This window comes from Schistocerca piceifrons, chromosome 11 (genome assembly GCF_021461385.2).
Source record: "Schistocerca piceifrons isolate TAMUIC-IGC-003096 chromosome 11, iqSchPice1.1, whole genome shotgun sequence".
Classification (NCBI taxonomy): Eukaryota; Metazoa; Arthropoda; class Insecta; order Orthoptera; family Acrididae; genus Schistocerca; species Schistocerca piceifrons.
Genome location: NC_060148.1, coordinates 84,181,617 through 84,205,276, shown reverse-complemented (window position 1 = coordinate 84,205,276; position 23,660 = coordinate 84,181,617). Strand labels below are relative to the sequence as shown.

At 45.5% G+C, this 23,660-nt stretch overlaps 1 pseudogene; it reads left to right on the top strand.

Moving 5' to 3' along the window:
• The first annotated feature begins 12,693 nt into the window (after nucleotides 1–12,693).
• LOC124720663 lies at nucleotides 12,694–12,811 on the top strand (annotated as a pseudogene).
• Nucleotides 12,812–23,660: the final 10,849 nt, after the last annotated feature.

Sequence of the window (23,660 nt, the reverse complement as noted above, 5' to 3'; positions counted from 1 at the left end):
AGGTACGTACTTTAGACGTAATTTGCTGCTCGCGATTACGTGATTCATACTTTGTGCTAATTTCATGTTCTGTGAATTTACTTGTGAAGCGACATGCTTGTATACATTTACTGATTTTGACAATTATTGATTAATGAACTGGGTTGTAACTTGTATATATTATGCATCGCTTGGCTGCACTGCTTTTTCACTGATGTCATATTTTTTAATTATGTGCCTGCTGTGCTTATTTATTTAAATTGTAATGGTAACCTGATTTATTGTGCTGGTGTGTTTAGGTATGTAAGTTATACTTTGTCATTTATCTGCTTGCGCCTTCATGTTTACTTATTAAGATTACATATGAACATTTATTTGCGTATGCAGATATAATGATAATGACCTGTTTATTATGTAAGATATATGTTTGCTGCTTTTTGTATGGATTGCATATTTACACATTTCTGTTTTGTTGCCATAACTGCTCTTTAATTTGGTATATAGAAATGCTGATATAAGGTGTACAAACATAGAGTTTAGGTCACACTATTGGATTAATTATAGATTGTTCGCTTGGCAGAGCCTCGTTGTAGGAATTGTGCTGCATCCACTTATTGACATTCTGTTCTCTACTGGTATATTTACTCGCTATTGCAAGTTTTGCTTACGCTCAGTGCCTTATATTTTTAAGATAAGAAAATTAACTGCTATAATTCGACGAACGACATTAGTACAAGAAAGTCATAGAAGTCACATGAGCTGAGGTTTTATGGAAGCTGTATAAATTTATGCTAATAGGAAGGAAGCTAACGACATGACATACCAATACTAGGTTTAGACCATTGACAATTATTACACTGCATTTTTCGTGAGCAATTGAAATAGGAAGTGACACTTGACACAAGAAATACTCCACATGTTTGCTTCTGTCTGCCATAATTCTTGAAGTGGTGTACACACTGTGAAATATTATGATCATTCACACTCCGTAATCGTACTTAATTACTGAGAGTTATTCGAACTAAGTCTGTTAGAGGTCAGGTATGCATTTCTTTTATTTAATGATGGACAAGGAACCAAAATGTATCTTATAATTTATAATGAGTAGAAAATTTGGGTCAGATGGATTACACAGAGGTTGTGTGTGGACACTGTGTCTTCGGATTGTATGGGATGCTGAATTGAAGTTGCATTAGGATTTTATCTGTACTTGTTCGAGGAGACTGACTAGAGGAAAGAGTTGTTATGGAAGTGAAATGATATTGGTGCTGAGGTTTATATGTATCGACGTATTATTGAGGTATAGAGATTATATGAAGTTAATGATTATTGGAGTTTTTGTGGACAAGAGGTAAGGTAAATGATATTGATGATAAGACGTATTGAAGAGGTATTATTGAGGTATTATTGAGATTATGTGATGCTGATGATTATTGGAGTTTTGGTGTATAAGAGGTAAAGTAAGTGAGGAGCATATTTTTTTTTGTTGGTCTTATGGAACAAGGAGGATGAAGAGAGCAGACTAGAACACTAAAATAGAAGGAAGATAGTCTATACACACACTTTGTTAAATAACTAAGCAGTATATACTTTTTTTGGAGAGAGGAAGTAATTGCATATCTTGGCTCACTGACAGTTGTTCAACAACAGTACATTTTGATCTGGCTTGCCAAACATTGGTCTTGACATGATGACTATGACGTTGACTAACTATTATTGACTGTTATACATTGCTGCCAGTACTACTTGATACACATGATGAACATCAGATTTAGACAGAATTTCATTTACACAATTAACACTATTCAATTACACAGTAGTACTTAATGTGGATGAGAGATGAGTGAGTGTGTTCTGTGTGTTTTCCTTTCCTAATCCTACCCACCTATCTCCTAAATATTATTTTATTGTTTGTAGTGGCTTGCACTGACACCCATGAATATTATAGGTTTATTGGTATTTGTGTATTGTAATAGTTAATAGGACAATTATCTGATATCATTTGTGTGTGTGTTATGATTTGTATGTTACTGTAAAAGCATTTGTATGTGCATTCAAACTATTGTTCATGCCTGAACTGTCTGATTAGTGAAGATAAATATTCTGAACTGTTACTGGCACTTTTCAACATGATGTGTGACATTTGGTCGTGTTTAATTTCTGCTGATGAACAGTGTGATTAGTGCTCATGAATTTTATAGAACTGCTTCTGCTGAGAGTTGTGACTTTTTGCTGTCTGCACCTACTTAATATTGCTGGGTGCCATTGATGGACTGCTTCTACTGAAAAGATGTCCCCTGTTGCTGTGTGCACCTGATCAACATTACTGATGCCACTAATGGACTGCTTCTACTGAAATGGTGTCACTTGTTGGTGTCTGCACCTGCTCTCAACATTGCTGGGTGCAACTGATGAACTGTTTTTACTGAAATGAAGTCACTTGTTGCTGTCTGCACCTACTCAACATTGCTGATGCAACTGATGGACTGCTTCTACTGAAATAATGTCACTTGTTGGTGTCTGCACCAGCTCTCAACATTGCTGGGTGCAACTGATGGACTGCTTCTGCTGAAATGATATCACTTGTTGGTGTCTGCACCTGCTCTCAACATTGCTGGGTGCAACTGATGGACTGCTTCTACTGAAATGATGTCACTTGTTGGTGTCTGCACCTACTCAATATTGCTGGGTGCAACTGATGAACTGTTTCTACTGAAATGAGGTTACTTCTTGCTGTCTGCACCTGCTCAACATTGCTGGGTGCCACTGTTAGAACTGCTTCTACTGAAAAGATGTCCCCTGTTGCTGTGTGCACCTGATCAACATTGCTGATGCCACTAATGGACTGCTTCTACTGAAATAATGTCACTTGTTGCTGTCTGCACCTGCTCAACATTGCTGGGTGCAACTGATGGACTGCTTCTACTGAAATGAAGTCACTTGTTGGTGTCTGCACCTGCTTGACATTGCTGGGTATCTCTGATGGATTGCTTCTACTGAACTAATGTGACTTGTTGCTGGGTGTACCTGCTAAACTTTACTGGGTGCCACTGATGGACTGCTTTTACGGAAAAGATGTCACCTGTTAGTATCTTTTTTTTGTATAAACTAATCATTGAAAACATTTTATGTGAACATTTGTATAAACTGATTTTTTGTATATTGTGTAAACTATTATGTAAAGTCACATGTATGAAAAGAAGTTGTATTGCTTACTGTATTTCATATGTTAGGTTAGTGAAGGTCAGTGCAAAGCCAAAATTTTTAACTAATTATGTGATGTTTAGGTATTAATATTATCTTTTATTTTTGTCTGTATTTTTCTGGACGAATTTGGTGGTATTTTCACCACCAATGCTGGCAAAAATACCACCAAATTCTGGCCTGTGGAGGAGGGGCATATGAAAGGTGGCTACACTGTGCCACTGCGCCAGAGAGTGCGCCAAAGAGTACTATTAAGCCGCCTCCACAGTGCTTGTTGAGAGTTCATGGCAGTCAGTGCTTGTTAGGAGATCGGAGAAGTCAGTGTGTGTTATGAGATCGTAGAGAGCAGTGTGTGTTAAGAGCTCGTAGAGGTCAGTGTTTGTTGAAAGTTCGTAGCAGGCAGTGCCTGTCGTGAAGTCGGAGTAAGATGTTGTAGTAAAGAGTGTTGTTCCATGTTTTATGCAGTTATTTGATGGGAGAGATAGCAGATGTTATTGTAATGAGTGCATTTCGTCAATATATATGAAGGTAAAATTTATAATGTTCCTTTATTAGTTGTGTATCTGAAATAATGTGTCACTACAGGTTCAGTCAACAAAGCATCTGGCTCGTGTTCTTGTATTAGAGTGAATTTTGGTTTTCTTGCGTAATTATAGTTTTTCTAAATTTCTTTTGTCACGTCAGTATAATTGGTATCAAAATTCTTGTCTTGTTGGAAAAGAACCGTGCCAGATGTGGACGTTGAGTCACACTCCCACATACAGAACAGTGACTCTTGTGCTTATTGGTTTTGTTGGTTTTTTTTTTTAGTTGCTGGGGACTTAATTAATTAACTGTGTTTACGGAAATTTTCTTACATTGTTCTTTGCAGTCAGATAGCGTAATAGTACTGGTCAGGGCCAACCGATTACGAGACACTGCGTAATCGGACATACTAAAAAATAAAAATATTATCAATCATATTTAATTAAGCCCCCATGCAACCACCATCTGAACTCAACACTCCCATCGCTACACAGGACATCAGCCTCACACTCCGCACTAAACGCAACACTGCTCCCGGCCATTACCTACCGCCACCTCAAACACTGCCCTCCCTCCTTCCTTTCAGTCCTTGCCACCCTCTACAATGTCATCCTTGCCACCGGCTTCTATCCCGACCTGTGGAAAACCTCCCCTATCTTGATGTTCTCCAAACCCAACAAGCCTCCATCTGGTGCCTCTTCCTATCGTCCTATCTGTCTCACATCGGTGTTCAGCAAGCTCTCGGAATCCATCCTTTCCCGGTGCATCCATCACCACCTCCACCAGAACCACCTCCTCCCCCGACATCTGATGTGGCTTTCGACCTTCCTTCTCTGTCGATGACCGACTCCTCCGCCTCACTCGTCTCCTCTCCCTCCAGCTTAACTCCCGTCGCTCCACCATTTTTGTCTCCCTCGACCTCGAAAAGGCCTACGACCGTGTCTGGCATCCCGGTGTCCTGTTTAAACTACAAACCTACGCCCTTCCTGTCAACTACATCCGTCTGATGGCCTCCTTCCTCTCCCACCGCCCCTCCTATGTTACCGTCCATAATGCCAATTCCCACACCTTCTACCCCTCTGCAGGTGTGCCCCAGGGCTCTGTCCTCTCCCCTCTCCTCTACCTCCTGTACACGGCAGATATGCCCCAACCCCCCCTCCAGTACACCTCTTGCAATATGCCGATGACACCGCATTCCTCGCCCTCGCTCCTATCCTCTAACGGTCCCAACACCTTCTCCAGAATCACCTTGACCTTATTGCTGCGTGGTGTAACCAGTGGCTCCTGAAAATCAATCCTTCCAAGACCCGGCAATCGTCATAGGTCACACCACTCGCTCCTTCCGGCTCCTGGATTTCTCCCTTACCGTCTGCGCCCGTCCTGTCCGCCTCACCCCCACCCTCACCTACCTTGGCCTCACCATTGACTGTCACCTTACCTGGATCCCTCATCTCCGCTCCATCCGATCCAAAGCCCACAACCGCCTCCGACTCCTCAAACTTCTCTCTGGCCGGACGTGGGGGTTGCACCCTTCTACCATCCTCCACACCTACAAATCCTTAATCCGTCCCATCCACTGTTATGCCAGTCCTGCCTGGATATCTGCCCCCCCGCAAATTCTATAAGTCCCTCCAGATCCTCGAGCGTCACGCACTCCACCTCGCCTTCCATATACACCTCCCGTCCCCCACGCGGATCCTCTACGACCTCATTCCTTTCCCCCATCTGCTCCGATTCCTCGAACATATCCACATACTCTACACCTCCCGCCACCTTTATCCCCCTCACCCCCTGGCTGCTCCTCTCCTCTCCCATCCCTGCCCCCTGCCACGTCTTCACTGTTGTGTCCCCCCTACCCTCCACCTCTACACCATCTCCTTTCCCAAGGTGGCTTCCACCAACTCCCTCTCCCAGATGGTGCCCTCCCTCCATTTGTCCCTCCTATCAACTCTGATCCTCACCCCCCTCCTTTCCTCCATCCTTTCCCTGGGCTCCCTCCTCCCTCTTCCCCCCTTCCATCCCGTGTTTCTCCCCACCAAACCTCTCCCTACCTCCCTTCTCCCCCCCAGTCCTTTTGTATTCCCCTCCTCTGCCTTCCTCACTCCCTGTCACGTCTGCCCAGCACCCCCCACCTCTCTTATGGGTCCTCGTCCTCCATTGGCTCCTTTACCCCCTCCCCCCCTTCGTTTTTCCTCTCCTTCCCCCTTTTTTATTTTCCCATCATCTGACCAGTTTCCGCCCACCTGCTCTCAGGTGTGGTATGTCATATTTTAGTGCAGTGTTCCAGTGACTGTTCAGTGTCGTTTCATCTTTCCAAGTGTTGTGAACAGAAACCGTGCTGTCGCTGGGTGTGAATTTTATGTCTTTTGCGAACAGAAAGCAGACTGTCGCCTTGTTTTTTAATTCTCTGTCTATTGTTTTACCTGTCTGCTTCATATGTATTTTTATTAGCATCATCATCCCTTTGTACTCTGTTTTAAGTTCCACGAATGTTTTTGCCATGTTACCCTTTGTCTCCGATTTGGTCGCCTGTTTTTTATTATATATTATCTTCTCCTTTTTTAAAACAAAGTCTGTAGGCTGAAGAGCGGCATACTAAGCTGCTGCCAGCACGCCCCCTTCGAGGGGAATCTACATCTACATCTACATCCATACTCCTCAAGCCATCTGACGGTGTGTGGCAGAGCGTACCTTGAGTACCTCTATCGGATCTCCCTTCTATTCCAGTCTCGTATTGTTCGTGGAAGGAAAGATTGTCGGTATGCCTCTGTGTGGGCTCTATGATTTTATCCTCACGGTCTCTTTGCGAGATATACGTAGGAGGGAGCAATATACAGCTTGACTCCTCAGTGAAGGTATATTCTCGAAGCCTCAACAAAAGCCCGTACCGAGCTACTGAGCGTCTCTCCTGCAGAGTCTTCCACTGGAGTTTATCTACGAGGGTCAGTCAAAAAGTAATGCCTCCTATTTTTTTTTCTACGTTTAATTGTCATGAAATTTAAATGCAATTACATAGGTTGAAAACCACAACATTGAGGATCATTTTGTCATTTTTCAATGTAATCTCCGCCCATCTCTACAGTTTTGGTCCATCTTTGAGCAAGGGCATGTATCCCAGCACGGTAAAAATCACAGCTCTGCTTCCTAAGCCATTGACGCACGGATGTTTTGACGGCCTCCTCATCTTCAAAATGAATCCCACGATGAGCTTCTTTTAGTGGCCCGAACAGATGGAAGTCTGATGGTGCCAGGTCAGGGCTGTATGGGGGATGAGGCAAAACTTCCCATCCAATTTTGACAATCTCGTCAGAGGTGTGACGACTGGTGTGTGGTCTTGCATTGTCATGCAAAAGAAGAACATCTGCCATTGATTTTGTTGGGCGAACTCGCTGAAGACGTGCTTTAAGTTTGTTGAGGGTTGTGACGTATTGAACAGAATTTATTGTGCATCCCTGCTCCAAAAAATCAACCAGAATCACACCCTCTGTATCCCAGAAAACTGTTGCCATAACTTTCCCTGCCGATCGCACAGTTTTGAATTTTTTCTTCCTCGGCGAGCTTGTGTGACGCCACTCCATTGACTGCCTCTTTGATTCGGGTTCAAAAAAATGCACCCATGTTTCGTCCCCGGTCACAATTTTTTTCAGAAACTCATCTCCCTCCAAACGGAAGCGCTGCAAGTGTTGGGAGGCTATTGTTTTCCTTGCCTCTTTATTCTGATCGGTTAACATTCTTGGTCACCACGAATGATGTCATCAACTTGCTGAATGTTGTGTGGAGTCACTGCACTCACCGGCCTGCCGCTCCGCTTTTCGTCAGTCAACGGTGTTTGCCCTTCAGCTTCCTTACAACGACGAACCCATCGTCTAACAGTGCTGACATCCACTGTCACAACACCATACACCTTCTTCAGTCTTTCATGAATGCGTATGGGCGTTTCACCTTCTGCATTCAAGAATTCAATCACACAACGCTGTCTCAAACGAACATCGATGTCGGCCATCTTACAAACTTCTGCTGTGCTGCCACCTGTTGACACAGAAAGTTACTACTGCAGTGGATTGCAGAAGAAGGTTTGAGGAATGGCGCCAAATTCAAATTTTTCACTTAACTTAATTTCTTTAAGTAGAAAAAAAATGGGAGGCATTACTTTTTGACCGACCCTCGTAGCATCTCCGTAACGCTTTCGCGATTACTAAAGGATCCTGTAATGAAGAGCGCTGCTCTCCGCTGGATCTTTTCTATCTCTTCTATCAACCCTATCTGGTACGGATCCCACACTGCCGAGCAGTATTCGAGCAGTGGGCGAACAAGGGTACTGTAGCCTACTTCCTTTGTTTTCGGATTGCTTTTCCTCAGGATTCTTCCAATGAATCTCAGTCTGTCATCTGCTTTACCGACGATCAACTTTATATATGATCATTCCATTTTAAATCACTCCTAATGCGTACTCCCAGATAATTTATGGAATTAACTGTTTCCAGTTGCTGACCTGCTATTTTGTAGCTAAATGATAATGGATCTTTCTTTCTATGTATTCGCAGCATATTACACTTGTCTACATTGAGATTCAATTGCCATTCCCTGCACCATGCGTCAATTCGTTGCAGATGCTCCTATATTTCAGTACAATTTTCCATTGTTACAACTTCTCGAAATACCACAGCATCATCCGCAAAAGGCCTCAGTGAACTTCCGATGTCATCCACAAGGTCATTTATGTATAGTGTGAATAGCAACGGTCCTACGGCACTCCCCTGCGGCACACCTGAAATCACTCTTACTTTGGAAGACTTCTCTCCATTGAGAATGACACGCTGCGTTCTGTTATCTAGGAACTCTTCAGTCCAATCGCACAATTGGTCTGATAGCCCATATGCTCCTACTTTGTTCGACATTCGATAAAGAATTAAAAAAAAAAGGCGTCTAAACTGCACCATTTCTTTTCCGTCTCATCTGTCCCGGTCGCCACCTCCCCCCCCCCCCCCCAATCCCCTCCCCCATCTGCCTTCGTACTCTCTAATGCAGTTTTCCGTGAGTCTTGAGTGTTGTGTGTCCACTTTTTAAGCGTTGCGAATAGCCACCATACTGTCGCTAGTTGTGTTTTCAACTTTTGCGAACAGAAACCAGACTGTCGCTGTGTTTTTTAATTGTGCCTGTGTAACTACTATGTGTCTTAATCATCAACACCAACCCTTTGTTTTTATATTTCCTTCGCAACTTTTCGCCCTGTTCCAGTTTTAAGCAGTCACCGCCTTATCGCCTGTTTTTATGGTTATGGTAGCTCCTAATTCTGTTTTCTAATCATACAATGAAGGCTTTCACGACTGGATGGTACTGTTGTTGATAATTCTTCCGGGTTATGTGGCTGTGGTCCATGGAATTCTTCTATTCCTAACGTTTCGTGCAACACTACATTGGACATCCTCAGAGGTATGGCTTGTCCTGCTGAGTCCTGCCGACTATCGATAATAGTCCGTCGTAGATAAAAATTAAGCGAGATATGGACAGTTGCGTTACAGAATCGATAAGTGATTTTTATCTATGACGGACTATAATCGATAGTTACATATTATCTTCGACTAGTTTTCTCTCTGCTACTATGTGCAAGCTAGACCACGCCCAATTTCCTCGGTATTTAGGCCGCTCTCCGACGCCCGACTCGTCCAAAACCCAGGCGATCATTGTAGGCAAAACCACCCCTTCCTTCCGCCTCCTTGATTTCTATCTCACCATCTGTGGCCGTCCTATCGCCCTCACCCCCACCCTTAAGTACCTTGGCGTCACCCTCGACCGTCGCCTCTCCTGGACTCCCCACCTCCGGACAATCCGAGCCGAGGCACGCTCCCGACTCCGTCTCCTCGAGCTCCTTTCCGGCCGCACGTGGGGTCTGGACCCCTCCACCATACTCCACACCTATAAATCCCTCATCCGCCCTATCCCCTGTTACGCCCATCCGGCCTGGATCTCCGCCGCCCCCCTACCTTTTACAAATCCCTTCAGATCCTTGAACGCCATGCTCTCCGTCTCGCCTATCGCATCTGTCTCCCCTCACCCACGCGGATCCTGTACGATCTCATTCCGTTCCCCCACCTCCTCCTTTTCCTTGAAAGGATACAGATCCTGTACACCTCCCGCAAGCTCAATCCCCCTCACCCGCTGGTCTCTCCCGTCCTCTCCCACCCCCGCCCGCTGCCGCGCCTGTATTCCCACGTCCCAGCCAGTCTCTATCTCTCCACCCTCCTTACCCTCTCCCAAGGTGGCTTCCACCAGCTCCCCCTCCTACCAACTTTGATCGTCCCTCCCTCTTCATGTGTTTGCTCCTTTGGGCACCCTCCCACCCTTCTCTCCCCTCCCTCCTTCATTTCTCCCCACTCCTCCCCCGGGCTTCCCCTCCCCTGTCCCTCTACACCTCCCCCCATCTTCTCAGCCATTGGCATCCTTGTTCTCCCCTCTCCCCCACCTCACCCTTCTTTCCCTATTGGCAGGTTCCCAGACTCACACACACTAAGTGGACATTCGCGCGCCGGAGATCATCGCCATCAGTGTCTCGTGTGTGCCGTCGTGTTTAGTGTTCAGTGTTCACCGTCACACTCCTTCGTTCACCAGTGCCATCGACATCTTCAGTGTTTGTGCTTTGTGTCAACAGTTTGTAGTGTGGATTGTCATCGAGTGTGAACGGCTTCATGTTTTTTTTATGTTCATGTGTCTACTGTTTTTTCCCCGCCGTTTTGTTCCAACCCATGTGTCTTCTCTGTTTTATCATTGTACTACCTTTGGCTGAAGAGCGGCGTATTGTGCTGCTGCCAGCCTACCTGTTATACTGGTATTAAAATCACAACAAAGAAAAAAAAAAGCCCGACTCGTCAGTCGGCAGGACTCAGCAGGACCAGCCATACCTCTGAGGATGTCCAACGTAGTATTGGACGAAACGTTAGGAATAGAAGAATTCCGTGGACCACGGCCATATAACCCGGAAGAATTTGTTTTTTAACCGTATCTGTAAGCTGCAGAGCGGCGTATTACACTGCTACCAGCCCGCCACCCTCGGAGGGTGATGGGGTGCCGGAGGGGGGGGGGGGGAGGGCAGGGGGGGAATCGAAATCCAATGGGTCCGCAGTTCGTGGTCGTGCGGTAGCGTTCTCGCTTCCCGCGCCCGGGTTCCCGGGTTCGATTCCCGGCGGGGTCAGGGATTTTCTCTGCCTCGTGATGACTGGGTGTTGTGTGATGTCCTTAGGTTGGTTAGGTTTAAGTAGTTCTAAGTTCTAGGGGACTGATGACCATAGACGTTAAGTCCCATAGTGCTCAGAGCCATTTGAAATCCAATGAAGAAAACAAAAGGAAAAAAGAGGCGTCTAAACAATCATAGTTCCCGCGCTCGATACTCGAGATTGGAATGGGAAGAAATTCCAAAAAGTGTTATGATACTGCGCAAGATCGTACGTAGTACATCCGCAGCTGAGAGGCAAGGCAATGTAGAGATATTCACACAGCAGTGGTTGGCATTCCTACCGTGCGGTCATGACAGGACTGTTGCTAAAGTATAGATATTTTCCCCAAAAAATTATCGAAATACATCGGCGAAATTTTTTTACCGGTCCATTGCTATATCGATGTAGAACTGGCAATATCGAGTGCCGATACTTTTATATTTTTTTCGCAATTTTTGGTAAATACTTGAAGTTGTTCTTTCGAAATTGTAGTAGAACGTAATTTTACTTTCACAGGGTGAAAGTGTAGAGCTTTCATCACGTCCAGTCTTTCTCTTTGACTAAGTGAAGCAAGTAAAAAATGGTCCGATTGCAAGGGGGAGGCGGGGGGGGGGGGGTGTGACGGTGTGCATGAAATAACAAGATTTCCGATGTGAAGAAATAGCACACCAGTTGCGTTGAAATACAATTTTTAACGCAACTAGTGTGACATTTCTTCACATGGGCGTTCTTCAAAAACAATTGCTGAAACAAATGAACAAAAACGTAAATGACAAGACTGGTCTTAGCCGGGGAATGCTGACGTAATCGGCGCTCAGCGCTACCAACACAAAGAGCCTCGTTGCAACCCTTGTTCACAGTACGAGCAGCCCTTAGCGGCTCGCCATCTCACAAGTGTTCATGACGTCGCCTTTCCGGCTTAGATCTTTCTTAATATGTGACTTATAAGTACTGCATCTTTTCGCGTCAGTACAAACTTCAATTTTATTAATGTACTATATACCTAATGTTTTAGTACAGTCAGTCTAATTCTGAAGACGACGCTCATAGTAGCGTCGAAACCAGGTCAATTTTGACTTAATATTTGTGACCGAGGGCTTATTTGTTACAATATAATTCTGACACGGTCACTGAACCTTAGCAGCTATGTTCAAAGTTTTAGAAACTGCAACGTTTAACTTCACCACGCAGTTTTGACACTATAGCTGCTGGCGTTGGGAGGAATGAAAAGAAAGGGAAGCCGACATGTGACGAAACCGAACGACGAACCCATCGGACACACCTCCTTGTGCCACTTACATGCAATTACCATTGTTAGCAAAGTGGTTATCGGCAAGCCAGAACGACCATCGTTTTCCTTTCAGTTCTTGCTCTGAGGGGAATAAGCAGGCTGGTAGCTTGTTAATGTACAGGATATTTAATAACCAACCCGTAAATCTACAGCTCTAAAACGGGCTGCATATTTACAACGTGCATCTGGTACTTTTTTCCCATTTTTGGCCGGTAAGTCGATATTTTTCCCGTCGGTATATCGATAATGTTTTTAGAGATGTCGGGCGCCGGTAACGATACGTTTTTAGATATCGATATATGGTATTCGCGATATTTTTAAAAATATCCACAGTCCTACCGCATGTCATATAGCCAAATACAATAATTTCATACACCTGATGATGAAATTTTTAAATTTCGAAACCAGTCGTGGTTTGAATAAATATTAGTGGAGCTGAAGCGGATCTATGTAAATTAACTATCGAGTTTTATGATGTTAAGTGCCAACGGCCTTGCCGCAGTGGTAACACCGGTTCCCGTCAGATCACCGAAGTTAAGCGCTGTCGGGCTGGGCTACCACTTGGATGGGTGACCATCCGGTCTGTCCATCGCTGTTGGCAAGCGGGGTGCACTCAGCCCTTGTGAGGCAAACTGAGGAGCTACTTGACTGAGAAGTAGCGGCTGCGGTCTCGGAAACTGAGATACGACCGGGAGAGCGGTGTGCTGACCACATGCCCCTCCATATCTGCATCCAGTGACGCCTGTGGGTGAGGATGACACGGCGGCCGGTCGGTACCGCTGGGCCTTCATGTGCTCTTCGGGAGGAGTTTTTTTTCTTTTAAGTGGCGTCTACGCTAGACTCCACTGTATTTCCGACTATGAATGTCGATGTGGTATCCTAGAAGACTCAACCACTTCAATTGTAGCTTCAGTTTACGTATACAGGGTGTTACAAAAAGGTACGGCCAAACTTTCAGGAAACATTCCTCACACACAAATAAAGAAAAGATGTTATGTGGACATGTGTCCGGAAACGCTTAATTTCCATGTTAGAGCTCATTTTGGTTTCGTCAGTATGTACTCCAACGTGATCAAATTGTAAATTTTCACAATCAACATGTGTGGGTTGACGAGAATCCGCACCCAATTGTGCAATCACGTCATCAACACAGATTTTCTGTGAACGTTTGGGCAGGCATTGTTGGTGATGTCTCGATTGGGCCCCATGTTCTTCCACCTACACTCAATGGAGTACGTTATCATGATTTCATACGGGATACTCCACCTGTGCTGCTAGAACATGTGCCTTTAGAAGTACGACACAACATGTGGTTCGTGCACGATGGAGCTCCTGCACATTTCAGTCGAAGTGTTCGTACGCTTCTCAACAACAGATTCGGTGACCGATGGATTGGTAGAGGCGGACCAATTCCGTGGCCTCCACGCTCTCCTGACCTCAACCCTCTTGACTTTCATTTATGGGGGCATTTGAAAACTCTCGTCTACGCAACCCCGGTACCAAATGTAGAGACTCTTCGTGCTCGTATTGTGGACGGCTGTGATACAATACGCCATTCTCCAGGGCTGCATCAGCGCATCAGGGATTCCATGCGACGTAGGGTGGATGCACGTATCCTCGCTAACGGAGGACATTTTGAACATTTCCTGTAACAAAGTGTTTGAAGTCACGCTGGCACGTCCTGTTGCTGTGTGTTTCCATTCAATGATTAATGTGATTTGAAGAGAAGTAAAAAAATGAGCTCTAACATGGAAAGTAAGCATTTCCGGACACATGTCCACATAACATATTTTCTTTCTTTGTGTGTGAGGAATGTTTCCTGAAAGTTTGGCCGTACCTTTTTGTAACACCCTTTATATCGCAAAATGTCCACAAAAGTAAAATGAGAAAGTTGCAAAGCTGCACGAAGAAACATCAGCAATCGTTTCATCCCGCGAACCATTCGGTCTGGCACACGAAAGGATGGAGTGACACTGCTAGATAAAGTACTCTCCGCCAAACACTGTAGTTTGTATTTCAGAGTATGTATTTATATGTAACAAAAATCATTTTTTTTAATACTTGCTTCTATCTTTTGTACGTCAAATCTTTTGTTCTCCTATATAGATGCTACGTTAAATTGGCGCGGTGGCATTTCTTTGTCCGCCAGGCTGGACACGCGAAATTCCTTTCCGCGCTGATTATACTGATAACTCAGTCGTCATCGGATACATGCTTTAGAGCTGCAGATAAGATTACGGCCCACTCCAGTGTAGTCTGGCGTTGCTGATTACAGCTTCACCGGGTCTGGAGCAAATGACCACCTGAAAACTGCTCCTATGGTTTCTCGTCTTTTCCATTCAAGCAGTTTAAAATAGCTAGCGTCTTCTTGCAGTAACACATATGAATGATTATCTTACACCGAAGAGCCAAAGAAACTGGTACAACTGCCTAATATGGTGTAGGGCCCCCGCGAGAACGCAGAAGTGCAGCAACACGACGTCCCGTGGACTCGACAAATGTCTGAAGTAGTGCTCCAGGGAACCCTCTTCTGAACAGCACGTTGCAAGACATCCCAGATATGCTCAATAATGATGTCTGGTGAGTTTGGTGGCCAGCTGAAGTGTTTAAACTCATAAGAGTGTTCCTGGAGCCACTCTGTAGCAATTCTGGATATGTGGGTGTCGCATTGTCCTGTTGGAATTGCCAAAGTCCTCCGGAATGCACAATGGACATGAATGGATGCAGGTGATCAGACAGGTTGCTTACGTACGTGTCACCTGTCAGAGTGGTATCTAGACGTACCAGCGGTTCCATATCACTCCAACTGCACACGCCCCACACCATTACGGAGCCTCCACCAGCTTGAACAGTCACCCGCTGACATGCAGGGTCCATGGATTCATGAGGTTGTCTCCATTCCCATACACGTCCATCCGCTCGATACAATTTGAAACGAGACTCGTCCGACCAGCCAACATGTTTCCAGACATCAACAGTCCAATGGGCTCAGGCGAGGCGTAAAGCTTTCAAAATGGCTCTGAGCACTATGGGACTTAACATCTGAGGTCATCAGTCCCCTAGAACTTAGAACTACTTAAACCTAGCTAACCTAAGCACATCACACACATCCATGCCCGAGGCAGGATTCGAACCTGCGACCGTAGCAGTCGCGCGGTTCCGGACTGAGGCGCCTAGAACCGCTCGGCCACCGCGGCCGGCCGGCGTAAAGCTTTGTGTCGTCCAGTCATCAAGGGCACACGAGTGGCCCTTCGGTCCCTAAAGCCCATATCGATGATGTTTCTTTGAATGGTTCGCACGCTGACACTTGTTGATGGCCCAGCAGTGAAATCTGCAGCAATTTGCGGAATGGTTCTACTTCTGTCACGTTGAACGATTCTCTTCATTCGTCATTGGTCCCGGTCTTGCAGGATCTTTTCCGGCCGCTGCGATGTCGGAGATTTTCTGACGCTTCAGTGTATTTACGTTATGGCTAACACATACAATCGTCACCAGATACGCATACACACATACATACGTACATGTATACATAAATACACTATATGATAAAAAGAATCCCGACACATTTGCTAAGGGACTTCTTTTATACAGAAAATTGTAATTTTAGATGTCACGTGAAAAAGTTAAGCGTCAATAGTATCTGGGTAATAGCGGACAAACTTCTCTGCCATAGAGGTTGCATGCACTGCGGGAGACTGTTGGTAGAACCTTTGCTTGAGAGTCGATTGCAGTCTTATATTATTTTTCATTTATGAAGAGATATTTTGTAAACTCACTCGGAAGACCTCAAAATGTACCATAACCGCATTTGCCGAGACATCCAAGCATAGTAATTAATTCGTTCAGGGATTTAGAACTGCAGATTTTTATGATACCGTAGCTGATTTTTCTTCAAAGATTGATAGCAAACCTGTTTGTAAGAAAGTAAAGAAAATTTGTTCTGCCTTTTCCACTATTAATATAAAGTAAATTTTTAATATTTCAGGTGTTAAAATGTTTTGTTGATACAGTTAATTTATTGTTTTTAAGTCAATCAGTACTCGTCCATTTATTTAAAGTTTCATGTATATAATGTTGCTTCTCCGAGTTTCTCAGTAACAGAACTTTAATTGACAATTATCATTGTAGTAATGAGATTTATTAGCACAGAAGTTTTCCCTTCAATGTCACATTTCACATCGTGTTGCTAGTAGTTGGAATGTTAATTTTTTAACCAGTATAGCGGCAGAACCCACAGTAGTTTGGAGATAGCAGCAGCACAGCATTTATTCATTGCGCAAACAGGTAACCCATTTATAATTTACGGGTGTTTCAGTAACCTTTCAACAGCGACACTTTTCAGATAGGTAATTTTCATTAGTTACACTATGTGATCAAAAGTATCCGGACACCTGGCTGAAAATGACGTACAAGTTCGTGGCGCGCTCCATCGTTAATGCTGGAATGCACTATGGTGTTGGCCCACCTGGATGAAAGCTTCCACTCTCGCAGGCATACGTTCAATCAGGTGCTGGAAGGTTTATTGGGGAATTGGCAGCTCATTCTTCACGGAGTTCTGCACTGAGGAGAGGTATCGATGTCGGTCGGTGAGTCCTGGCACGAAGTCTGCCTTCAAAAACATCCCAAAGATGTTCTGTAGGATTCAGGTCAGGAGTCTGTGCAGGCCAGTCCATTACAGGGATGTTATTGCCGTGTAACCATACCACCACAACAGGCCGTCCATTATGAGCCGGTGCTCGATCGTGTTGGAAGATGCAATCGCCATCCCCGAATTGGTCTTCAACAGTGGGAAACAAAAAGGTGCTTAAAACATCAACGTAGGCGTGTGCTGTGATAGTGCCACGCAAAACAACAAGGGGTGCGAGCCCTCTCCATGAAAAACACGACCACACCATAACACCACCGACTCCGAGTTTTACTGTTGGCACTACACACGCTGGCAGATGACGTTCACCGGGCATTCGCCATACCCACACCCTGCCATCGGGTCGCCACATTGTGTACCGTGATTCGTCACTCCACACAACGTTTTTCCACTGCTCAATCGTCCAATGTTTACGCTCCTATAACCAAACAAGGCGTCGTTTGGCATTTACTGGCGTGATGTGTGGCTTGTGAGCAGCTGATCGACCGTGAAATCCAAGTTTTCTCACCCCCCGCCTAACTGTCATAGTACTTGCAGTGGATCCTGATGCATTTGAGAAGTGACGGTCTGGATAGACGTCTGCCTATTACACATTACGATCCTCTTCAATTGTCGGCAGCTAACAGGCGAGGTCGGCCCGTACGCTTTTCTGCTGTACTTGTCCCTTCAAGTTCTGACTTCACTACCACATCGGAAATAGTGGACCGATGCATGCCTAGAAGTGTGGAAATACAGACGTATGACACAAGTGACACCCAGTCACCTGACCACGTCGAAGTCCGTGAGTTCCGCACAGCGCCCCATCCTGCTCTCTCACGATGTCTAATGACTACTGAGGTCGCTGATATGGAGCACCTGGCAGTAGGTGGCAGCACAATGCACCTAATATGAAAAACGTATGTTTTTTAGGTGTCTGGATACTTTTGATCACATAGTGTATTTATACTTAATATTTTTCTCCTATTCAGATTTCTTATTTTACGTCCAACACAGGAGAGTTTTATTAAATTTAACGGAACAGACTGTTCTCTCGCCACGAGCGTTGCAGTACACAGTTTACTGTTGCGTGTCTGATAATTTTTTTATGCATTGCTGTTCACTATTCAAGAATTACGAGATTACTTACGAACTTAATAATGATCTTAATTATTTCTCTAATCACAGATTGAACTTCACATTAACACACAGACGAAATACCATAAATACAGGGTGATTCAAAAAGAATACCACAACTTTAAAAATGTGTATTTAATGAAAGAAACATAATATAACCTTCTGCTATACATCATTGCAAAGAGTATTTAAAAAGGTTTTTTTTCACTCAAAAACAAGTTCAGAGATGTTCAATATGGCCCCCTCCAGACACACGAGCAATATCAACCCGATACTCCAACTCGTTCCACACTCTCTGTAGCATATCAGGCGTAACAGTTTGGATAGCTGCTGTTATTTCTCGTTTCAAATCATCAATAGTGGCTGGGAGAGGTGGCCGAAACACCATATCCTTAACATACCCCCATAAGAAAAAATCGCAGGGGGTAAGATCAGGGCTTGTTGGAGGCCAGTGATGAAGCGCTCTGTCACGGGCTGCCTGGCGCCCGATCCATCGCCTCGGGTAGTTGACGTTCAGGTAGTTACGGTCAGATAAGTGCCAATGTGGTGGCGCTCCATCCTGCTGAAATATGAATTGTTGTGCTTCTTGTTCGAGCTGAGGGAACAGCCAATTCTCTAACATCTCCAGATACTGTAGTCCAGTTACAGTAGCACCTTCGAAGAAAAAGGGACCAAAAACTTTATTGGCTGAAATGGCGAACAAATGTACAACTAAATGAAACTTTATAGCTCCCTTAATTCGCCGACAGATAGTGCTTAGCTCTGCCTTTTGTAGTTGCAGAGTTTTAAATTCCTAATGGTATTCTTTTTGAATCACCCTGTATAATCATTGTGTGTGTATTGAAGCAGGAACCTAGAAACGACGGAGAGGCTTCGTAGCCCTCAGTGGTCCACAACCCCACAACAGGCCACAGCAGTCATCCCCCCTGTGCCGCTGCGCCACACCCAACCCAGGGTTATTGGGCTCCCAGTGGACCCCCCCCCCCCCCCCTCCGCCCCCCACCGCGGGAACGTCTCATACCAGACTAGTGTAACTCCAAAAGTTTGAATGGTAGAGTAATTATGGTGTATGCATACGTGGAGACAGTGTTTGCGCAGCAGTCGCCGACGTAGGTGGAATAAGGGGAACCAGCCCGCATTCGCCGAGGCAGATGGAAAAGCGCCTTAAAAACCATCCACAAGCTGGCCGGCACACCGGACGTCGACAGTAATCCGCTGGGCAGATTTGTGCAGGGGGCACGCCATCCAATTCGGGAAGTGGCGTGTTAGACCGCATGGCTAGCCCGGTAAGCTAAAAATAACCATACAACAAAACACGATTAGGCACTTTCAATCCATGTAATGCATAATTGCCCACCAGATATCAAGAGAGGCGAATCCGCCACTATAACAGCAAGTGGGCAGTGTTGCGTTGTCAGTACAGAAGCAGTAACAGCAGAATCGGTCTGTCAGGAGAGCTGAGTGTTTTTGGTTGAATATCACCTGGCTAACAAACCAGTCACGAACGTTCCAGGCCTTCTAAAGGTCCCGCCCGATGTGGCCGAGCGGTTCTAGGGGCTCCTTCTGGAACTGTGCGACCGCTACAGTCGCAGGTTGGAATCCTGCCGGGGGCATGGATGTGTGTGATGTCCTTAGGTTAGTTAGGTCTAAGTAGTTCTAAGTCCTAGGGGCTGATGACCTCAGATGTTAACTCCCATAGTGCTCAGAGCCGTTTGAACCTCCTAATGGCGCCCAAGATCGACTGTCGGTGACGTGATTCCGAAGCGCAGATGCAAAGGAAGAACCGCAGCTTATGCGAGACTACGCAAACCTCTTGTAATGATGGACACCGACCATCTGACACTGCAAACAGTGGTTCACAGGAAACAAATGTAAAGAATCGGTTTTGAGCTCCAAAGAGCTACCAGCCGTCCAGATGAAGCAACGGCTGTGTGCAGGGAGTTGCAAGGAATGGGCAACGACAGTGGAGCAGCTGCTGTTGAACCAGATCCTTGTACAGTCAGTGCTAAGTCAGGCTTGAGCTGGCCTAAAGAGTGACGTCACAGGACAGTGGATGACTGGAAAATCCTGCCCTGCCCCGTGGCAATCCGATGGGAGGGTCTGCAGAGTGCTATCTACCATTATGTGTCGTACCAGAGGAGGTTCTGTCACAGTATGGTGTGCTGTTCGTGGTTAGGGTGTGGTCCAGTTATTGCATTTAAGCGAAAGTTAGATGCAGAAGCATTCGAACACATTTGACAGAATTGTGTATGGCATGCTGTAGAGGAACATTTCGCAGAGGATGATTAATTGTTCCAGCATGACAATGCGCCCTGTCATTAATCAGTGTCAGTGAGGCAAGGGTTTTTGGGCGATGACATTCCTAAAATGGACTGGCCTGCCCAAATTCGTGACCTGGACCCAACGGAACACCTTTGAGATGAGATAGAATGTCGACTATAGCACCAGACTCCAGCACCAGACATCACTGACTTGTCTGGTTTCGGGTGCCATTCCTCCAGACATTTAGACATCTCATTGAAAGTGTTCTCAGCACAGCTGAAGCCATCGCAAAGGCGAAAGGTGATCCCATATCATATTAACGTCCACAAGATGGATATCTGGGTATTTTTGATCAGATAGTTTATAAGCCTATTGCACTAGATTCCAGCGTCCAACTCACTATTTTCTCTTTGTCTCTTGAGAAAGAATGGGCTGCCATTCTCCACAGGCGACACCTCATTGAAAGTGTCCTAAGAAGAGTTGAAGCTGTTATTAAGGCCAAGAGTCGACACGCATGCTGTTAGTGTCCACTCATGGGTTTCTGGATCCTTGTGATCAGATAGTTTATATATAAATGAGGAAGTGTCATCTCGACAAGTTTGAAGAAATGGACATTCGATTATTCAACACATGCAATCCAGTGCTCCGTTTCTGGTGCTGCTAGTGGTATTCTTCATTGCCATTATGTGTTCGGATCTGTCACTGACAGTCTACATCTACGTGATTACTCTGCTATACACAATAAAGCGCCTGGCAGAGGGTTCAATGAATCACTTTCAAGCTGTCTCTCTACCGTTCCACTCTCAAACGGCACATGCCGGCCGCGGTGGTCTAGCGGTTCTAGGCGCGCAGTCCGGAACCGCGCGACTGCTACGGTCGCAGGTTCGAATCCCGCCTCGGGCATGGACGTGTGTGATGTCCTTAGGTTAGTTAGGTTTAAGTAGTTCTAAGTTCTAGGGGACTGATGACCTCAGATGTTAAGTCCCATAGTGCTCAGAGTCATTTGAACCATCAAACGGCACGCGGGACAAACGAGCACTTAAATTTTTCTGTGCGAGCCCTGATTTCTCTTATTTTATCGTGATGGTCATATCTCCCTATGTAGGTGAGTGGCAACAGAATGTTTTCACAATCGGAGGAGAAAACTGGTGATTGAAATTTCATGACAAGATCCCGTCGCAGCAAAAAAACGCCTTTGTTTTAATGATTGCCACTCCAATTCACGTATCATGTCTGTGACACTATCTCCCATATTTCGCGATAATATAAAACGAGCTGCCCTTCTTTATATTTTTTCGATGTCATCCGTCAGTCCCACCTGATGCGGATCCTACACCGCACAGCAATACTCCAGAATAGGGCGGACAAGCGTGGTATAAGCAGTCTCTTTGGTAGACCTGTTGCACCTTCTAAGTGTTCTGCCAAGCGACAGCTACGGTCGCAGGTTCGAATCCTGCCTCGGGCATAGATGTGTGTGTTGTCCTTAGGTTAGTTAGGTTTAAGTAGTTCTAAGTTCTAGGGGACTGATGACCTCAGATGTTAAGTCACATTGTGCTCAGAGCCATTTGAACCATTTGGAGTTTAGCAGTCGGAATCTGGGTTGGGCAACTTGTTTCACTTGTGCATCTTTGCACCTGCCATCGACTGTTCGGATTCGACTCACAAGGGGAGGCCGCCAATTGTGAAATTCAGATTCAGTTCATACTGTGCATAATAAAAGCTCATGGCCAGAGGTGTACTGTGGCAAAGCACCAAGATAATTTTCTACAGCGTCGTGGCGCAGCGGTAAGCGCTCGGGTTCGTAATCTGAAGGTCGCCGGATCGAATCTGGCGCCATGCAACAGTTTTTTATTATTAGTTTTTTGTAATTCAAATATATATATATATATATATATATATATATATATATATATATATAAACTATTAATGAATTGCTTATGCATGCTGGTGAAGGCGGATCGCTCTCCAATTGTACCGCCTCCATTTTTCCGTTTGTTTAACAGGGTGTACCAAAGCTCTCCCGTCCGCACTGATTTTCGACGATGTTATAAGTTGCGCTAGGGACCGCATCTGCCTTCTTTCGAAGTTAGCAGGCAACTACGCTGTTATGCGGCGGCTCGTTTCGGCCCATTCAACATCTGTCCTACAAGTGTAACGAGCGAGTAACGGAGTTTATATTTCATACCTGTCACAGCGAATTTGTGTTCGTGGGGTCTCTGTTCTAATTCGAACGTTTGACTTACGCTATACGTATTCGTTTCGGAATATCGTTTCTACGTCTTCCGTTAACTATACGTGGTTAACATTATGAAGACAATTAATAACATTTGTGAAATACAACTTTGTTTGCGGAAAACATAATGACGTTCGAAGTCGTCAGTTTTTCCACGAGAAACTACTTTCAACAACTTATTATATGCATAATTGTTGCAACTGATTGCCAGGAATTATATATATATATATATATATATATATATATATATATATATATATATATATATACTCCTGGAAATTGAAATAAGAACACCGTGAATTCATTGTCCCAGGAAGGGGAAACTTTATTGACACATTACTGGGGTCAGATGCATCACATGATCACACTGACAGAACCACAGGCACATAGACACAGGCAACAGAGCGTGCACAATGTCGGCACTAGTACAGTGTATATCCACCTTTCGCAGCAATGCAGGCTGCTATTCTCCCATGGAGACGATCGTAGAGATGCTGGATGTAGTCCTGTGGAACGGCTTGCCATGCCATTTCCACCTGGCGCCTCAGTTGGACCAGCGTTCGTGCTGGACGTGCAGACCGCGTGAGACGACGCTTCATCCAGTCCCAAACATGCTCAATGGGGGACAGGTCCGGAGATCTTGCTGGCCAGGGTAGTTGACTTACACCTTCTAGAGCACGTTGGGTGGCACGGGATACATGCGGACGTGCATTGTCCTGTTGGAACAGCAAGTTCCCTTGCCGGTCTAGGAATGGTAGAACGATGGGTTCGATGACGGTTTGGATGTACCGTGCACTATTCAGTGTCCCCTCGACGATCACCAGTGGTGTACGGCCAGTGTAGGAGATCGCTCCCCACACCATGATGCCGGGTGTTGGCCCTGTGTGCCTCAGTCGTATGCAGTCCTGATTGTGGCGCTCACCTGCACGGCGCCAAACACGCATACGACCATCATTGGCACCAAGGCAGAAGCGACTCTCATCGCTGAAGACGACACGTCTCCATTCGTCCCTCCATTCACGCCTGTCGCGACACCACTGGAGGCGGGCTGCACGATGTTGGGGCGTGAGCGGAAGACGGCCTAACGGTGTGCGGGACCGTAGCCCAGCTTCATGGAGACGGTTGCGAATGGTCCTCGCCGATACCCCAGGAGCAACAGTGTCCCTAATTTGCTGGGAAGTGGCGGTGCGGTCCCCT